This window comes from Eupeodes corollae, chromosome 2, assembly GCF_945859685.1.
Source record: "Eupeodes corollae chromosome 2, idEupCoro1.1, whole genome shotgun sequence".
Lineage (NCBI taxonomy): Eukaryota > Metazoa > Arthropoda > Insecta > Diptera > Syrphidae > Eupeodes > Eupeodes corollae.
In genome coordinates this window covers 22,174,192-22,193,639 of record NC_079148.1, presented here as the reverse complement: position 1 = coordinate 22,193,639, position 19,448 = coordinate 22,174,192, and the positions used below count along the sequence as shown (strand labels likewise).

The window sequence follows — 19,448 nt, the reverse complement described above, 5'->3', positions numbered from 1 at the left end:
GTGTTGGAGCCTGTCGAACTGTTTGACTTTTTTCGGCTTTTTGGCTGGCCTGTTTCTGTTTCATTTGTTGGACCTTAGGGCAACCCCTATAGTTAGCCGGGTGCCCTTGGTTTCCACAAAGGACACACTTGAGCAGGGTCAAATCCTCAACCCGCTCATTCCCCAGCTTACATTCTCCTTCTTTATGGGTTTCTCCGCACCTGACACAACGCAACTGCATATTGCAGTTGGCATTAGCATGGCCAAACCTCTGGCAGTTAGTACATTGTAAAATGCCGTCGTGCCTTTTTTAAGTATCCCAGCGTGCAGTTTGATAGTCGAGAGATGTGATTTTCTTCACACTTTAAAACTGCTTTGGGGCGATAATGTTACCAGGAACATTGGCAGCCTATAACCCCCTCGCCTGGACTTCACCGTAGTGAAAGGCTTGACCCCGATAAAATCGAGGTCGTCCGTGGCTTTTTGACGGAGCTCAGCTAAGAGCTCCTCCGGTTCCGTGCAGGAACTTATGCCCTTCAGAAGGACTGTCTTGAATTTTTCGCTCTTAGGCGTATAGCTTAAGAAGTCAGCGGTGGCCTGTTTGAGCACTTCTTTAAGTAATTTGTATTCGGCCAGTGAGAAGCACTGTACCGAATACCGCTTTTCTTTTTCATTAAGAATATTAATTAAAAATTTGGCCTTTGTGGCCGACTTACATACCTGTTTCAAGTCTTGCAGGTCAACCCGGTAGGTCCTAATTGGTGGCACCTTCTCCTTCTTGGGCTGTGTTTATTTCTGGTGTTGCTGCTGTTGTTACTGCTTCTGCTGCTGTTGTTTCTGCTGCTGCTGTTTCTGCTGCTGTTGTTGCTGCTGCATTGCTTTAGTTGAGGTTGATGGGCCCTCAACATTTGGGCCTGTCACTGCTGCTGGCTTCTTTTTATTTTGCTCTGCTCCTGTGTTTTTGGGAGTGGGCTTGGGTTGTGGTTGTTTTTGCTGCTGTAGTTGTTGTTGCTGTTGTTTTTGCGCTTCCTCTTCCTGTCGGCGAGCCTCTTGTTTGTGTCTGAGTGCGGTGAGGAGGGGCTCGATTTCCTCCTTGAGTTTGTTGAGGCTTTGCTCGAACTGGCTGATGGCTGCCTGTTTGGTTTGCAGGGCCTGCACCAGTTCGGTTTCATCTTGGAGGTCCGCCAATACCTCCAAAGTCTTCGTTGGCGGCGGGACTGGTTCTGGCTCCGATAGGATTAAATCCATATTCGGAGACCTGAAAAGCCCCTCTCCACCTTCGGATACATATTCAATTTTTTCAGACTCGGCGTAGTCTGAAAAATCGCTCTCGGTGGTAATTCCCCCTTTACCACTATGCTTCTTTATTTTCCTTTTTTTGTTGCTTGTAGCCTTTATCCACTGGTCAGATGCCTGACCTGATGTTGTTGCGGTTGTTTTTGGTACCGCTGCTGGCACCACCGCAACATCGCCTGATATGTTGGCAGAGGTATCTTTCGATACCCCTGCTCTTTTCTCCTTCTCCATTTCTTTTTCTTCCCAACAGATAAAATCAACAATTTCTCTGTTGTGAAAAAAAGCTATTAAATTTTTTGTTGACTCCGGCTGGGAATCGAACCCACGACCCTTGGATCTGCTTCCTGACGCCACTTCCACTGGGCTATTAAATTGTTGTTTATTAACTTTTAAATAAATATGAATAAAAAACACTTCTTCACACTATGGAAGTCAAAGATCGACTCAGTCCAACGCACTAACCATCATGCCACGGGTACTACCGCTATTCATCATTGACTTGGCATAAATCAAAGCGAACGGACCACAGTGCTCAAATAGCGAAAACTAAATGCCATTTTAATTCAAAATCTTTAACCTCATTTTTGAATTAAAATTAAATTTTTTATATTAAAAAGTAGTTTTTTTTTTATTTTTCATGTCGGAAAGCTACAATTGGTGACCCCGACGATGCCTGATGAAAAAGCCCCACATGTCAGCATGAGAGCAATCAAAGGACGCCCGACGAAGGTTACAATGTGGTTGGAGGCGATTCTCACGTCGTCAACTCGTATCGCATAAAGACACAAGAATTCATCAACTCAGACCCAGAGCTTTGGTTCTTTTTACTTGAGTCGCAGTTTGTGGTTAATCGGATTACATCAGACAACACGATGTACCATACGGTAATCTCGCAACTAACTCAAACTGTGGCGGAGAAAACTCTCACATTTTTGCGCAATCGTCCCACTATTAGTAAGTATGAACCTCTTAAGTAACGCTTAATTAAAGAATGTATGCCAAGCGAACAGGCAAAACTAAAGAAACTTTTGTCTCAAATGGAATTGGGCGGACGAAAGCCATCTAGGTTACTTGATGAAATGCGTAATCTTGCAATTGATTCCTTCGAATACAAGTTTTTGTCTACCCTCTGGCTAGGATGCTTGCCAGTTACCTTGCAGCAAATTCTTTCACCATGGAGCGAAGAGTCGCTCGAAAAGCTCGCTAAAATGGCTGATGGAATTCTGGAGACAACAGTTCTAGCTCCCCGTAGTGAATCTCAGTTAGAGAGGCTTGCAGATCGAATGTCGAATTTGTGCCAGCGCTTTGAGCAAATTTAGAATCAAACACCTGCATCTTCTCGAAGAAGGCGAGATAGTTCTACATTAGACAGTCTTAAAGGTTTCTTTTGGTTTTACCACAGGTTCGGAGAAAAAGCGACAAAATGGCACACCTTCATACCGTCTTTTAGTCTACGATAGTCTTACTGCACGAAATTTTTTAATCGACACAGGCGCCAACGTATCGATTATTCCTCCAACTAAACACAACTGAATTTCCCCGACAGCAAGTATAAAACCAAGATCTATGCAGAGAACGGTACGGAGATAAAATCTTATGGCCAGCAGCGATTGGTTATCTCTTTAGGTCTATGACGCAGTTTTTTTTTGGTACTTCATTGTCGCAAACGTTGAAACTCCCATCATCCGCGCAGACTTCTTGAATTTTTATAATCTTTCCGTAAATCTCCGCATCCGACAACTTATCGACAACATGACAAATGTTTTCAAATCTGGAGGGGTTTCTTATACACCACAGGAAACCTTGATAGACAATTCTAATAATTTTGCTTTTCTTTTGAAGGAATTCAAAACACTTTTTGAAGACCGACCTACGAAGCGCCAATATCTATCCAGCAAGGTTACACACTGTATTGAAAGCAAAGGCCAACCAGTCACTGCAAAGCCCTGTCGACTACCACCAGACAATTTAGCTGCCGCCAAAGCTGAGTTCTAGGAACTGATGGAGCTATGTATTTGCAGACCTTCATATGTTATCTAAACCTTCAGGGGCCTGATGAGCTTACGGTGATTACAGGCGGTTGAATGCAATAACAGTTGCAGACAAGTACCCAATGCTTAATGTACAGGATTGTGGACACATCGTTCACGGCCGCAAGATTTTTAGTACTATCGACCTTAAAATATCTTAAAACCAGGTGCCAGTAGATCCGAGTTTTTAGTTAGTAAAAAAATAGTGTGAAAATAGTTTTCTCTTAAAAAAAAAAACTAGAGATTAATGGATTTCACTCTCAGCTCCTTATGAAGAATTTTTAAAACAAAATTTCTCATAAGATAAAATTATATCCAAGCCAATGTCTCAAATTTTTGAAAAGTTATTTGAGTTGAAAATTAATTTGTACCTACTTTTGTTAATTATTTTTAAAATTCGATTTTTCTCAACATGTTATTCAATTTTTGCAACAGTATTTTTAAAAAATAATTGAATCGAAAATCAATCAATCAAATCAATTTGTACTAACTTTTATTAATTTTATTTGTGCAGGTTTTTATTTTTGTTTTTTAAACTGTCAATTCGATTTACCGAATGTTGAAAACAATATTTCATATAAGATAAAATAAGTTAAGAGCCATAATCTCAAATTTTTGAAAGGATATTTAAGTCGAAATCCAATTTTTAATAACTTTGACTAATGTTTTTTTTTTAGGTTTTTATTTTTTTTTTAAACTTTCATTTAGATTTTTTTTCAAAATTTCACTCGATGTTAAAAAACTTTATTTTTCGTTGCACAAAATTGCTTTACAGATTAAATCTTTTTTATTCGTAAAATTTTCGAAGTGAGAATTTTTTTTCAGTTTTTTTGATTAAAAAACAAAACATTAATTTTTATCAAAAAATATACTTGTTTGGTATAACGTTACAATTACAACGTCGTACGTACGCACGCACGCACGCACAGACATCTTTCTAAAAATCTTTTATTTCGACTCTAGAAACCTTGAAACGTCGAGGAATGTCAAAATTTTCAATTTGACAAATCGGACCCATTACAGTAACTTCCTATAGGAAATTAATAAATGTTGACTTATGCTGGTATGTCACTTTGCTTTTCCAACTACCCCCCGTCAAAACGTTATTCTTAAATACATATGAATATTCTAGAAGTCGGTAGCGTTGTTATATCGGGATATTTGGATACTTACTAATTTTACTTGTTTTTCTATAGTAAAAAAAAACACCTATTAATTTTTTGGAAAGTCCTTTTTGCATCTTAATGTTATTATCTGTAAAACTTTATTTGAAATACATAGATATCTCTTCGGCTCTTGAATTTTGGCTTAAGCCGACTTAAATTGTTTTTCTTTTGCATCAATTTTAAGAGTTGTTTTGTTTTTAAACTTAAAAAAAAAAAAACATTTTTTCCTTCACTAGAATTATTCAGATTCAAAATATTTTTTATATTCCGATGTGCATACGAGTAATTGAACATGATAACAAAATTCAAATCCAATAAAATAAAATAATGATGGTCTCTGTATCAAATAACTACAAATCCTACTTTTCCTAATTCCTGCAACTTCCTTGAATATTAAATTCCTGTAAGAATTTCATTTTTGAAACAAATAAAATGAAAAATAATACTTCTGATGAAGTTCAGTTGGTTCATCCTACAACACGCCTTTGCCCATCATAATCATATTTGAAAACTAACGATAGGATTTACTCTTGAGACGTGACAAAATCTCAAAAGAAAAGCCCTTGTAGGTTAAGTATAGGTAGGTATCACTTTACAAAGTTTTTCAGTGTCTGGCCGACTTTAACTTTTATCCCAACACTATGTACAGCTCTTCAACACACTCATTTGTATGGAGAAGCTATTTCAAGAAGATACAATTTTATAAAATAAAAATACTTTAAGATTATGAAAGTAGTTAAAAGGATAATAAAACTTTCTTAGCATTCAGTAGTTTTATAGGTATGCATAAGTAAAGTAAAGTAGTTAGCTAACTTTATTTATACCATTTAAGGCATAAAATTAATCCCTTTTTAAGTAAAGAACAAAAAGCTTGATAGGGTTGGTGGGAATATCATCATAAAGCTGGGAAGTTCTCAATTTTAAAGAGGATGACCCCTGTAGGTAAGCGTCTTTGCGTGCTTTAACTTTCTGATGAATGATATACACTTATACAGTGATTTCCCCTTTTAAGCCTTTAAGATAAAGCAATTATGTCCTTACCTACCTTCCACGATATTCATAATAATAAGAATAAGAAAAAAACAAGTTTCATTCTTTCTAAAAAGAAACTTAAAAGAGGGATTCTCAGGCGTATACGTACTTTTTTGCATTAAATAATGTTTTATTTTGTTTAACTAAGGCCCGGTGCACACATGCGTTTTTTGACGCCACGGTGACGCAGTGGCACAACACCGCTTTTGCGTCATACAGTACTCACAAATAAATGGAGTAGTGCACACACACGTGCGATGACGCTGCGTAACGGCGCGCGTCATTCTTGCGGGAAAAAATACTTGCAGGTTTTCGCGAGACCGCTGCGTCACCGCAGACGCTTTTGCTTTTGTTATTGATCGGTGCACACATGCGTCATTTTGCCGCAAATTAAATTTGTTAGAAAGATTTAAAAGATGGAAGAATTTGATATCGAATTATTTATTGATGAGATAAAAAAGTGTCCAGGAATATGGAATATTGCTTCCGAGGAATACCATGACCGGCAAAAGAACGGGTATTTCAATTGGGGGTATGGACAAACTCATATGTGTATCCTGAGACTTGATTTTTGGTGAAACTTTAACTTTTAACTCATCAAAAGATTTTACACTCATTCGAAAATAGTTAAAAAACTTTTCAGAATTTTCTCTTATATTTGTAAATGATGTATAAAATAATACTTTTGTTAGCCGATGATCAACAAAAGGAGTTTTTTGAACTAGATACCGAAAATCACTGGTTTCTTTTTATAAACCTCCATTGCTGCAAACCAAACGCAAACTGCAGATTGAGTCCTGCGAGAAAAACCCGCAAGTGTGCACTGAACAATTGCGGCACCGCTACGTCAAAAAACGCATGTGTGCACCGGGCCTTAGGCCAAACCAAACGAATGATAAAGTCATAGACAAACCAAAAAACATGTCTATGGATAAAGTTTTCAATTGCGAGTTTTTGTTTTTGTCACAAATTTAGAACTTATTATAACCGTGACTGTACGTGAGTCTGACCCTAAAGAAGTTGTGAGCACAACTACCGTTTCTTCTGAACGGATGACTGGACTGTTAGTCAAAATAACCACGTCCGTCCACAGTTACATTTGAGATGTGAATAGCAATTCATTTGAGTATAAAAATTTACAGATTCTGTAGAGTATCTTTATAGATATTATTAATTTCGTAAATTACACTGGAAAACAGCATGTTTGTTGCATGAGATTTCTTAAATGAATCTGAATAATTTTTCCACGCTGATTTCAAAAATATATGCTGTTTTTATGTGGCAGCTCTAGTTTTGGAGTAATGAAGGGATAGGATTTTTCATTGAAAATGCACATATTTTAAGTTTAAAAAATTTATTAAACATATTTATACTGAATAAAATTTTCGTTTTTTGGATTTTCTGGAGTGAGATGTATTATGAGAACTATTTTGAATGCTCCAACAATAATCAGCCATCATATGTTCATTCCAGTACCTCTGATACCTTTTCTCCATAGTGCGAATATCCTGGTGAAAGCGCTCTCCCTGTTCCTCGCTTAGGTCGCCGAGATTTTCAGGAAAATAGTCTAGATGGCTGTGAAGGTAGTGAAGCTTGATGCTCATGTTGCTTCCAAGCCGCTGGAAGTGTATCAGCAACTGCTCGACGTGCTGAATGTAGCCGTCAGACTTCCTATTGCCCAAAAAATTCCTCACTACCCAAACAAACTCTGCCCATGCAGATTTCTCGACAGCTGTCATATAGTTGATGAAATTTGTATCATCTATCAACTTCCTGATTTGTGGGCCATCGAAAATACTACTCTTGATTTTCTCACTACTCAATTTTGGAAACACTTTTACAATGTAGTTGAAACATTCGCCATCTTTGTTTAGAGCTTTTACGAACTGTTTTATCAACCCCAGTTTTATATGCAAAGGAGGCAATATAATTCGGTCTCTGGATACCAGTGGAGCATTAATTACATTTTGCTTACCGGGAATCAAAGCCTCCCTGGAAGGCCATTCTCTTTTTGTCCAATGCTCAGCTTTAGCTCGGCTGTCCCATAGGCATAGGTAACAGGGGTATTTTGTATAGCCACTTTGTTGGCCCAGGAGAAAATTTACCATTTTTAAATCAACACATAAAACCCAGTTATGTTCCTTGTACTTAATTTTGTCGAGAACTAAAGATATTGTAGGATATTCTTCTTTAACCTTTGTAGAATGAGCAATAGGTAAGGAACCAAGTTTGTTGCCATTATGTAAAAGTACACATTTCAAACTTCGTTTTGACGAATCAATGAACAACCGCCACTGCTCTGGATGATACTCTTTTAATCCCATTGCATACATTAGACCCGGAATATCAGTACAAAACACAAAATTATCTTTTTTAGTAAAGAAAGGAAGTAAATCTTTTTCCCTGTTACGGTAGTACGATATCTTTGTTTCTCTGGTCAACAAATTTCTTTCTTTCAATCGGGAAGCTAAAATTTCTGATGCCGTTTTAGACAGTCCAAGGTCCCTGATCATGTCATTTAGATCATCTTGATTTAGTGATCGGGGACTAACGTAGCAATCAAAATCACTGTTGCTACCATTGCCGTCGTTTTCGCTTTGTCCGCTGCACTGGTCTGAATTTTCCGAAGATGTACATGGTTGCTGTGGTGTTGATGTATAACCAATACTCAAAACTGGTCTTATGGCAGATTTTAAGTTGGGATATATCCACTTAGAGCAATTTTTATGGTTTATTCCTATGATTTTCGTTACACAGAAATAACAGTCGTCATGATGGTTGGATGGTTCACGCCAAATCATAGGAGCTTTGTACTTAAAAATGGGTCTTTTTTTGTTTGCCCACAGCCGCAAAGATTTAACACAACTTTTACATACCTGACTTGGTATCCAAGGTTTAGCATTTGATGGCAACGGAAACCCATAGTAGTCGAAGTATGCTTTTTTCACAAAGTCAGACACATTTAAACGAAATTTTTGGAACATATATCCTCCGCAAATAACACAAAAACAATCAGGGTTATTTAAACACGTCCTTCTTGAGGAAGACATAATGAAATTTCTAAAGGAACTACTTAAGTTACACCGCTATTAATAGAAACTATCGACTACTTAACGGTACCGTATCTCACTAAAGGTGGCCATAGACGACGAACATGCTCGCCGAACATGCTCGTGCTCGCCAGATATTCTTCGTGTATGGGCTAGTTCGCGAACGGCTCGTTGTTGGCGAAACATTTCGATTTTCTCGTGTTCGTTGGTTTCAATGTTCGCCGTGTATGGCCATGTTCGCGAGCAAACCTCATTTTTGCTCTAAACTTCGTTGAGTGCACATCAAAAAATAAACACATGGCCACAGCCAGCCGCGATTTTATTGAAGAATTCATCGAATTCTTACGAAATGAGAGTGCTATATGGGACTTTCTCTTTCACATAGATAAATTATCATAAGAGCAACGACTTGCTCCTTATCGCACATGATGTTTACTCTTTCGCGAACATTCATTTCGTTCCGATTCTTCAAAGAGTAAACATCATCTCATTTCGTAAGAATTCGATGAATTCTTCAATAAAATCGCGGCTGGCTGTGGCCATGTGTTTATTTTTTGATGTGCACTCAACGAAGTTTACAGCAAAAATGAGGTTTGCTCGCGAACATGGCCATACACGGCGAACATTGAAACCAACGAACACGAGAAAATCGAAATGTTTCGCCAACAACGAGCCGTTCGCGAACTAGCCCATACACGACGAATATCTGGCGAGCACGAGCATGTTCGGCGAGCATGTTCGTCGTCTATGGCCACCTTAACGAGAGCTGCTACAAAAAATCTGAGAGTAGATTTGAAATCAGAGAACCCAAATTAGTAAACAACGGTACAAAAATGTCATGCAACACAAAAAAGGTTTATTTTGTTTTTCTGTGTTATTTTTAATTTGGGCCGATCCCGGCGGTACTGCAATACCGGGCCAACCCGCGACAGAGGTGGAGCAAGCCCCTAGCACTCCGTCTATTTCCAAAAATCAGTTTAACATTTGTTGTCCCCCGATGGGGGATCTATCAGATGTTAAGCTGATAAGAACAGATACTACACTTTGATCTTAGCCATAAGGCCGAGAAGCGATAACTTTCCCTTCTTGTTCACTATTACTTAACTATAATTTTAATCAAAAGAGAATGTGAATGATTAGATAAATTCAATGAAAAAACTTCATGGAAATAGTTGTTGTATAATTTTTCTACCAGTTGTGAGCAACATTTCCTTCGACTTCCATACAATATTTTCGTTTTTGATGGGCACTGCGCAGTGCTGCAACCCCTATTTTTGTGATGATGACGTTGACGATGGGAATTGAGTGTAAACTACCCTTGTTTGTACACTTTGCCTACCTGAGTTTTAGAGCTTGAGTATTTCATTTTCTATCGCATTTAAGTAGTTGATAGTTGAACTATAGTAAATACCAATTTATATTTCTAGGTTAGGTTTAGGTCCCTAACCTTACCTGGCCTGTTTAAGTGCATTCAAAAGTTCTGTATACAAACAAAGGTACTCTGTACAGTTCAAAGAATTTTACATGTATCAGATCTTTTATGTTCGTCCTTTTGTGTTGAAAAGTAAAATATGTAAATGTACCTAATTATTATCAAGAGTATTCCAATCAAGTTACAATTCTTTGCTTAAATGATGAGGTATTGTTCATACAGTTTTCTTTTTTGAGGAAAGAATTTAAACTTTAAAAAATTTAAATTTAAAAGGGAGCCCATAGAGATGGACTTAATATGTATCAAATGAGCACATGCACAGGGCGCAAAATTGTCGGGGCGCATAACCAACAGCAAACAAGTTTTTTAACAAATACTGTATTATTAATTTTTATCAGAAAACTTATTGAAATAAGACCTTTTCATTACAAAGAAAAAACTATGTACAGCTAAAATAAAATGCACGACTATGTCATATCATGTATCCAAAGAGTCTGTTTACAAATATTTTCTGTACTTTAAAATTTGAAAATGGACCTGCAAAAAAAGTTTGTTTAAACGCCAAAAATTATGACCTATTTTTAAGATATCGAATTAAAAAAAAAGTTTAATATTATTAAAAAATCAAAAATAAAAACAACGACATTTTTTATCATCAAATATTATTGAGACACTATAACAACCTGTGCAGAAAATTCTATTAAAATCGGTTGATTAGTTCTTGAAAAGACTTAAAAACAAAACAACGTTCCAAGGGAGTGCACTTGCATCCAGGAAACCAATCAACTATCAGTAGGTACTAGGTATGTGTATTACAGATCACCTCTTATGGAATGATCACATATTCGACATCGCCAAAAATGCTGCCTTCTGATCTCGCTATAATCTACAAAGCTTGAATATGTTTTATTGATATTTTTACAAACAATGTTCTGTCAAATTAGCCAGTTGCATTCTACCCCTTAAACTATTTAGCCGTAATACTCGCACTTCAAGGAATGCTCATCAGTTTACCCTTGAGCTCAATTTCGGGCGTACTGTCAAGAGATTCTTTCTCAAATCGCACATCGAGAATGTGGAATGCTTTGGACAACTCTGTTTTTCCCTCCCATTTTGATGTTTAGAACTTTAAGACCAATGTGCACCGGTATCTCCTTTTAAATCCTTCCCTGTTTTCCTAACGCTCGCACTGTGTTTAAATATAAACATATAAAGGGTACTAATAAACCCTTGAGTGCTTTTGAATTATAAAAAAAGAGGCTGGGATGCGACCCACACTGATAACTTCCCATCCCGTCTGTCGATTTGTCTTGCTTGAAATATTGTCTGGTACCCGTGGCATGATGGTTAGTGCGTTGGACTGTCATGCCAGAGGTCTTGGGTTCGATCCCTGCCTATGCCATCTAAAGTCTTTTCACGGGTACTGCCTCTTGCGAGGAATTGACAAATCTCCAAGAGTAACTATTGTCATGAAAAAGTGCTTTCTCAAAATTAGCCGTTCGGAGTCGGCATATAAACTGTAGGTCCCCTCCATTCCTGACAATATTACTCGCACACAGGAATGGTTGAGAGTTGTAAGTCACTAGGCCTTGGTTCTCAACGGACTGTCGCGCCATCCAATTTATTTTTTATTATAAAATTTTGTCTATATGTACTCGTATCAATTTTTACCAAATTTGCGTACTATTTTTTGCAGATTTTATTTTTTATGAAAAACGAACTGTTGGATTTTTATATAAAAATTACTGAATATTTCTGTGAAATAAAATAAGTTTAAAGCCAATATTTTTAATTTTTGAAAAGCTATTTGCGTCGAAAATCAATTTTTACCAAGTTTTAGTATTTTTTTTAGAGTTTTATTTTTTGTAAAAAAAATGTCAATTCGATTTTTTTAAACATTTTACTGAATGTTAACAACAATATTTTTTGAAAGATAAAAGTAGTTTAAAGCCAATAACTACAATTTTTGAAAAGATATTTGAGTCGAAAATCAATTTTTACAACTTTTATACATTTTTTTTATGTTTTTAATTTTTGTAAAAAAACTGTCAATTCGATTCTTCTCAAAATTTGTCCTAATGTTGAAAACAATATTTCTTATCAGTAAAAACTTGTAAAAACTGTCAATTCGATTTTTTTCAAAATTTTGTGATTTTATATAATATTGTAAACAATATTTTTTGAAAGATAAAAGTTAGTTAAAGCCAATATCTTAAAGTTTTGAAGATATTTAAGTTTTATTAATTTTTTTTAGGTTTTTATTTTTTGTAAGAAAACTGTCTATTCGATTTTTCTCCACATTTTTCAGAATGTTTAAAACAATATTTCTTATAAGATAAAATGAGTTTAAAGCCTAAATTTCAAGTTTTTGAAGAGATATTTGAATCGATATTCAGTTGTTACCAACTTAGAGTAATTCTGTCAATTCGATTTTTCTCAAAATTTGATCAGATGTCAAAAACATCATTCTTCGTTGCACAAAATTGTTTTGGAGATTAAATCATATTTTAGTCATAAAATTTTGGAGGTGATACATTTTTTTTCTCAGTTTTTTTTATTTATAAAAAAACCGTTAAATGGATTTTTTTTCAAAAAATATACTTCTTTGATATCACGTTACAATATGTTATATAACATTTAATTCAAGTCTCTAGCGATTTTGGTTCGTAAGATATTTAGGGTTAACCAAAATGTTCACCTTTTTTTCAAACTGCTATGGTAAAAAAATCATCCAAGCAATTTTATTGAGAACCGTTTCTGCATTTTTCTGCCTTATCTCTTATATATCTTCTGACGTCGCGAACGTACGTACACATGCACGCACAGAAATCTTTCTAAAAATCTTTTCGACTCTAGGGACGTCGAGGAATGTCAACATTTTCAGTTTGACAAATAGGACCCATTACAATAACTTTCTATTTGAAGTTAAAAAATGTCATACTTTTGAGATATTATCCCTGATGATTTTCCAAATCTATAATCCTTTTCTTCAATATTAAGTTACAAAATATATAATATTTCATATAATATTCGAACAAAATTCAAAAGTTGAAAGCTTTCACTAACAAAATCTGAAAGAAACTGTAAACTATTTTTGCTATAATAGTTTTTTACAGAAAAAGGCAAAACGGTTTGAAAGTAAGTTTGTTTTTTGCAACGAATCTGTTGTCTAAACAATTCTTATATATCAAGTTTTTGAAATATGTTAAAAAATATAAAAATAATTTTGAAAAGGAGTCATTTTAAAACTTGAGTAAATAGTTAAATTAAGACCTTCGATTACAAATCAGCATTAAAAACTTAGTCCAAAAGGTATTTTCCAAAATTATAAAACTATTAAATTCAAGTTTTTCTCGAAACTTCATATACATATGTAGATTCCAATAAGGACTCAAAACTAATGAGAGTTTCCAGAAAATAAGTAAAATACAAAAATGCTTTAAAAAGTATCTAAAAGAAAAAGATTTGTTTATTTCAAAATCATCATATAATTCATTTTTAAAAGATATTTTAAGTTTTAACTTAACTCCATTTTTGGTTGTTTTCAGTATTTGTAAAGGGGCATATTTAAAAAATCTAATGGGATAGAAAAAAGGTAATATTCGAATTTAGGACATTTTAAAAAGTATTCTTTTGTGTGTGCAACAGAAAATAAAACGTAATTTTGTCGACCAATTCAAGGATGTGGCTTTTTTCTATAAGTAAAATGTCGATTGGGGTTAAAATTCCGAAAAATCGGAAACCCATAATTGCGAAAATCCAAAATCCCGAAATCTCAGAACAATGAAAACCCTGAATACCGAAAACTCAAAACTCGAAAAACCTAAGGTCCCGCAAACGATATATCGACAAATTTGCATACATTTTCTCTTGGGTTTAAGGGGTTCTGGATTCTCGGAACTATGGATTTTCTAGATTCAATATTTCGGTATTGTCCGTCTCCCGTTACTGGCATACCAATCGCTACTTATAAACTGTTGCTAATGCAAGACGCTATGAAAAAGGCAAACACCAGGTGGAACAACGGCACCACTTGTCAGGTCACAGAAAACATCTGGCCAACACTAGATTTTAAGCGATCACGGTGCTTGCTATCTATAAGCAGATCGCATATTAGCTCGATAATAAGTGCCATGACCGGACACTGTCTAATAGGAAAGCACGCCACGCGGCTAGACGTTTTTAGAAAATAACTTTTGCAGAAGCTGTATGGACGAAGAAGAGGAGGAAACAGTTGTTCACCTTCTCTGTATATGTCCTGCTCTAGCTGAAAAACTCAAGAATTACCTAGGAGAATCCTTCTTTAACGATCTAATAGATCTAAATCATATCAGCATAATCAGCCTCCCACGTTTCGTAAGGGACCCAAACTGATTCCATTGAGCTTAGGAGGAAGCCTCAAGATTCATGTGGTAACATAATGGGCCATTAAACTGGCCTAACCTTTTTAACTTTAACCTAACCTAAACTCCCGTGGACTGTAGGAAAAAAATTGAAAAATTATTAAAAAGTTCAATAAGAAAACTAGCATAAAATTCGAAAGTGACCTTAGTATGCTTGGTTAAGTATTAAGCTTTAAAAAATTGTCTTGAACAGAATTCAAAAGTTAAAAATGTCATTATCAAGATGAAAATGTCGTCAAGGTGAAAAATAAAGAAGATATGAAAGTGTTAAGCAATTTTCGATTTCACTCAAAAGAGTTTTTAAGCAGTTCGCTCAAGCAAAATTCTTTAAATTGGTCTAAGTTAGCTTTGGTCATGAACAACATTGTTTAGATAAGTGGAATTCCCACTTGTCGGGTTTACTGTAGGTTAACAAATGAAGTTGTTTTTCGATAAAGAAAACACTATTCTCGTGATATTTCATTTTTAATAAATCTAAACTTAAGGTTTTAAAAATGCAGTTGTAATGGTTGCCAACACATTTCACTACAAAAAATATTGAAAACTCAAATTTAGACTTCATTTTTGTGAAAACCTTTATTCATACTTCTTATTATTTGAATAATGTATAGACTTATCTGATACAAAGGTAGATTTTATAAGAAGATACATTTATTTGAAATTTTAAAATTGATTCTTAAGGATGAGATTTTCGTTTGATGTTTTGAAACATAATGTTTAACCATCAACATACATATCACATAAACATAAAAAGGGTCAACTTAACTTCTTCTTAAATAAATATCAAATGATACTTTATTTTACACAAATATACAGACAGAAAGTTAAATCTTCATTCGTCTAATTATAATGGTACGAGTAGGTATGGTGTTAGGAAGGTATACAAACAAATATCCCTTATTTTAAACATTTTCATTTCTGCCTGAATGCTTTTCACTTTGTAGCTACCAAAATTATAAAGGATATATATTATAATGTATCGTATACGATATGTAAACAGGCACTTAAATGTGATATATCATTTATATGGGATGTTCAATCTTTGAAGTTTCAAAAGGTTGAGAATCTTCAAATTATCTTTTGAAGCACACAAAAGAGGAAAATCGAAAGCTGTTAGGTATGACAAATAGCGGAAAAGTGATAAAACCAAATTAATAGGAAAAATGGATAAATGCCTAGGTAGCTAATTTTGTATTAATAAATATTAGAAGATGTTAGATATTAAAAGGTCACCATAGCAAACGCCGCCGCCGCCAGAGAGCTACTCGTAGGTGTAGCTTGAGATTATTTTACATTGAAAAACTTGAGAGATCTTTGAATTATATTACAACGTTTTTGATTTATTTATTGACTGTGTAAAGTTATAATACCTCTTAATGATCAATGTTATGGTTATATAACGCCGAGTTAAATCATTTTAAGGTAAATACTTTGCTTAGGGCCTACTAAATAAAAGTACTTTATCTGTACATAAGATACTTTAATTACACGGAAAGTGTCTTTTAATCTAAATAGAGCCTTAATAAACGCTTATAAACTATGCAATTATTCAATCCTAGAATATTTCGGTTCTCTTACGGTAGACGAATTTTGTTTCAAACCTACCTATAACAATGGTTACTTACTTACTTACTTAAGTTGGCGCTACAGTCCGGGGCGGACCTGGGCCTCAACCAACAAGCGTCTCCAGCCAGCTCGGTCCCTAGCTAGCTGTCTCCAGTTTCGCACGCCAAGTTGGTTGAGGTCCTCTCCCACCTGGGTGTGCCACCTGAGTCGCGGTCTTCCTCTACTGCGCCGTCCCTCGGGATTGGATTCGAAGACCTTCCGGGCTGAAGCGTTGAATTTGGACCCGAAGAATTTTTCTCTCGAAGCATCCTAAGACGCTCTCATCTTTCTTTGACAGGGTCCAGGCCTCAGCGCCATAGATGAGTCCTTAACTACCTCAAAGTTATAGCTATCCATGGTGACGTTTTGTTCAAGACGTCGTCTTTCGATGTTCTTTTTTGTCATAATTAGCTGTCATTTAAATTGTCATAAAATTGTATGATGTTTACCATCGATCCCTTCGCAATCGAAGAACGCGTTGAACTTATTAAAAATTACTAAAAAAAAATCATGTAAACATTAAGTGATGCTTCTTAATCAAGTGACGGAAATTGAAATACAGGGTTATCCATTTTGCGGTTTCAAAAGTAAACGTCAATAAAACACATATAAAATATTTTGTGTATGACATTTCTTTTTTTTATAAAGTTTGAGCATCGATTCTTTTGAGTTAATTTTCGACCAGTTTGTAACACATATTGGACTTATTTTTAAGTTGTGGAGCTGTCTGGCATGTGACCCCGTCTTGTTGAAACAACATATTCTGTAAGTTCAATAGCAGACAGAAAAATTCGGTTATCATATGATCATAATTGAAGGTGACAGTTGTTCCATGGTCTTACATTCGGGTCTTCGGCAACACTTTCACTTACAGCAGCGATATTTTCAGTGGTACAACCGAAACGATGAAGCACAGACCTTACAACATCCGTACATTTTTTTCACAATTTTGCCAATTTCCTGCGTATTTGGACGATTATGTAAACCATAATCTCCTCTTAAGGCACTATATGTGGCTATGGCAGAATCTCCACTTTTTGTAGTAGTTTTTAACAATTTGTATGTGTTGTGCAATAGTTAAGCGATCCATTTTCGTAAAAAAATTGTATTGACTTAGTTTGACAGATGTCGAACTCCAGCCCTATACTTTTGAAACCACAAAATTGATAACCTGTTATATAAACTCGAACTAATCTACTTGTTGTATAGGGTCAGTTACTTTGTAGTTTTAAGATGATAGTATGTCCATATGACATCTGTCAAACTAAGCTGTCATTTAAAGTCTCATAATATTATTTCAATGTTTACCATGGATCGCTTAGCAATCGAACAGTGCGTTGAAGTACAAGTTTTTTGTTTTCAACAAGCCATATAAAACAACGAATTATAGATTTATTGTGTGAGAACCTTTTTAGTAACTAGTAAGGCAAAGCTCAAAACTTATAACGAAATGAAATTTTCATCAAAAATGTATCACTGTGTGATTTTTTTCGAAGCCGAAAATTGTACGGCCCTATTATCGATATTACATCTAATTAAAAAGTTTTGAGTTTAAAATATTAAATGGGTTGGGTTGGGTGTGAGTAAAAAAAACACATTTTTTCAATGAATATCCTAATGATAATCGAAGTTAAAGGTTTATGAATTAAGCATAGTTAAGCTCCGCACTTAAACTTAAATTCTGAGAAATCGAAAATATAAAAGATAAAGTTAAAAAGAAGCAATAATCTTGACCATATAGATTTCTACGGGAATTGTAATTTTTAAGCTAAAATAAAATAAGCAATATATTAAGTATCACTTTAAGCATTAACTTTTAAGCTTGTATTTTCTTATATTAGTTTTTTTTTAACTTGGAATTTTGATTTTTTTTTTTGTTTTAAGAGGCTCTGCATCAAAAAAATTGAGACTACTTTGTAGCATACCTTAAAAAATGGGGATCTCCGTTTGTCTCTGGACTCACCCTTACATTCTATTTGCCTTATACACCTTTTTATTTATTTAAAGACAAAAAATAACAGCAAATTTGTTGATCAAAAATTTGTATTCTCAAAAACGATCCATAGACTTTTTGGATTTTTTTTTAACTTGGCTTTTTTGTGTATTGAAAGAAAAAATGAGTCTGTTATGCGACCCACACTGATAACTGCTCATCCGTGTCCGTCTATTGATTTTTAAAACTTTTACAAAATAAAACAATATTTGGTGTGAGACAATAAAACTCAAAGACAATTTTTTTCCTGGTTCTTATGACACTTGACTTGAAAGCCCTTTCTTACCAGTTTTTGCTGCTGTTCGTGCTTTTATAAAACTATTTTAACACCATTTTTTTAAAAAGTTTTTATTAACTTCCCATAAGAAGTTATTGTAATGGGTCCGATTTGTCAAATTGAAAATTTTGACATTCCTCGATGTTTCAAGGTCCAAGAGTCGAAATAAAAGATTCGTACGTTCGTACATCCGTACGTTCGCAACGTTTTTTTCGTAGCTCGAGAACTAGAAGAGATATCGATTTTAAATAAATTTATATATACAGATAATATTGCAGAAAGATGCAGAAAGGGCTCTCAAGAAAGTTTCGTGGGTGACCTTAGCAGTTTAAAAAAAGGTGAACATTTTGATTAACCCTAAATATCTCATGAACCAAAAACACTAGAGAATTGAATTAAATTGTTTATAATATATCGTAACGTGATACTAAACAAATATATTTTTTTAAATCAAAAAAACTGAAAAAAGAAAAATTGTCACCTCGAAAATTTTAAGACTAAAATGTGATTTCATCTCGAAAAAAATTTTTTACAACGAAAAATGATGTTTTCTTCATCTGATTAAATTTGAGAAAAATTTAATTGACAGTTTTTTTATAAAATTGAAAACCTAAGAAAACAGTATTCAAAGTTGATAAAAATTGAACTTCGGTCAAATATCATTTCAAAAACTTATAATTTGGCTTCAATTTTATTTTATCATATAAAAATTTTATTTTCAACATTAGGACAAATTTTGAGAAAAATCGAATTGACAGTTTTTTACAAAAAATAAAAACCTGAACGAAAATTTAACTAAAGTTGGTAAAAATTGATTTTCGACTTAAATATCTTTTCAAAACAAAAAATAATAACCTAAAAGAAAAATTAATAAAACTTGGTAAAAAGTGGCTTTTGACACATATATCTTTTCAAGACTTTGAGATATTGGCTTCAGACTATTTTTATCTTTCAAAAATTATTGTTGTCAACAGTAAAATTTTAAAAAATCGAATGGACGTCTTTTTTTCCAAAAAAAATAAAAAACTTAACAAAATTTGACAAAAAATGGTAAAAATTGATTTTCGACTCAAATATATTTTAAAAAACTAATTTTTACTTATAAGAAATATTGTTTCCAACATTCCAAAAAATTTTCAGAAAAATCTAATTGACAATTTTTTTACAAAAAATAAAAACTTAACA

The 19,448-nt window shown here is 34.3% G+C and overlaps 1 protein-coding gene and 1 non-coding gene across 3 annotated transcripts in view; both read right to left on the bottom strand.

The window, feature by feature from the left end:
- Nucleotides 1-19,448, bottom strand: part of LOC129948387 (ras-related protein Rab-27A) — a 29,651-nt gene that overhangs the window by 6,217 nt on the left and 3,986 nt on the right. The window lies entirely within an intron of this gene.
- On the bottom strand, nucleotides 9,434-9,627 carry LOC129948622 (U2 spliceosomal RNA). Its single transcript, XR_008781914.1, has one exon. It is a non-coding gene; the product is annotated as a U2 spliceosomal RNA (small nuclear RNA).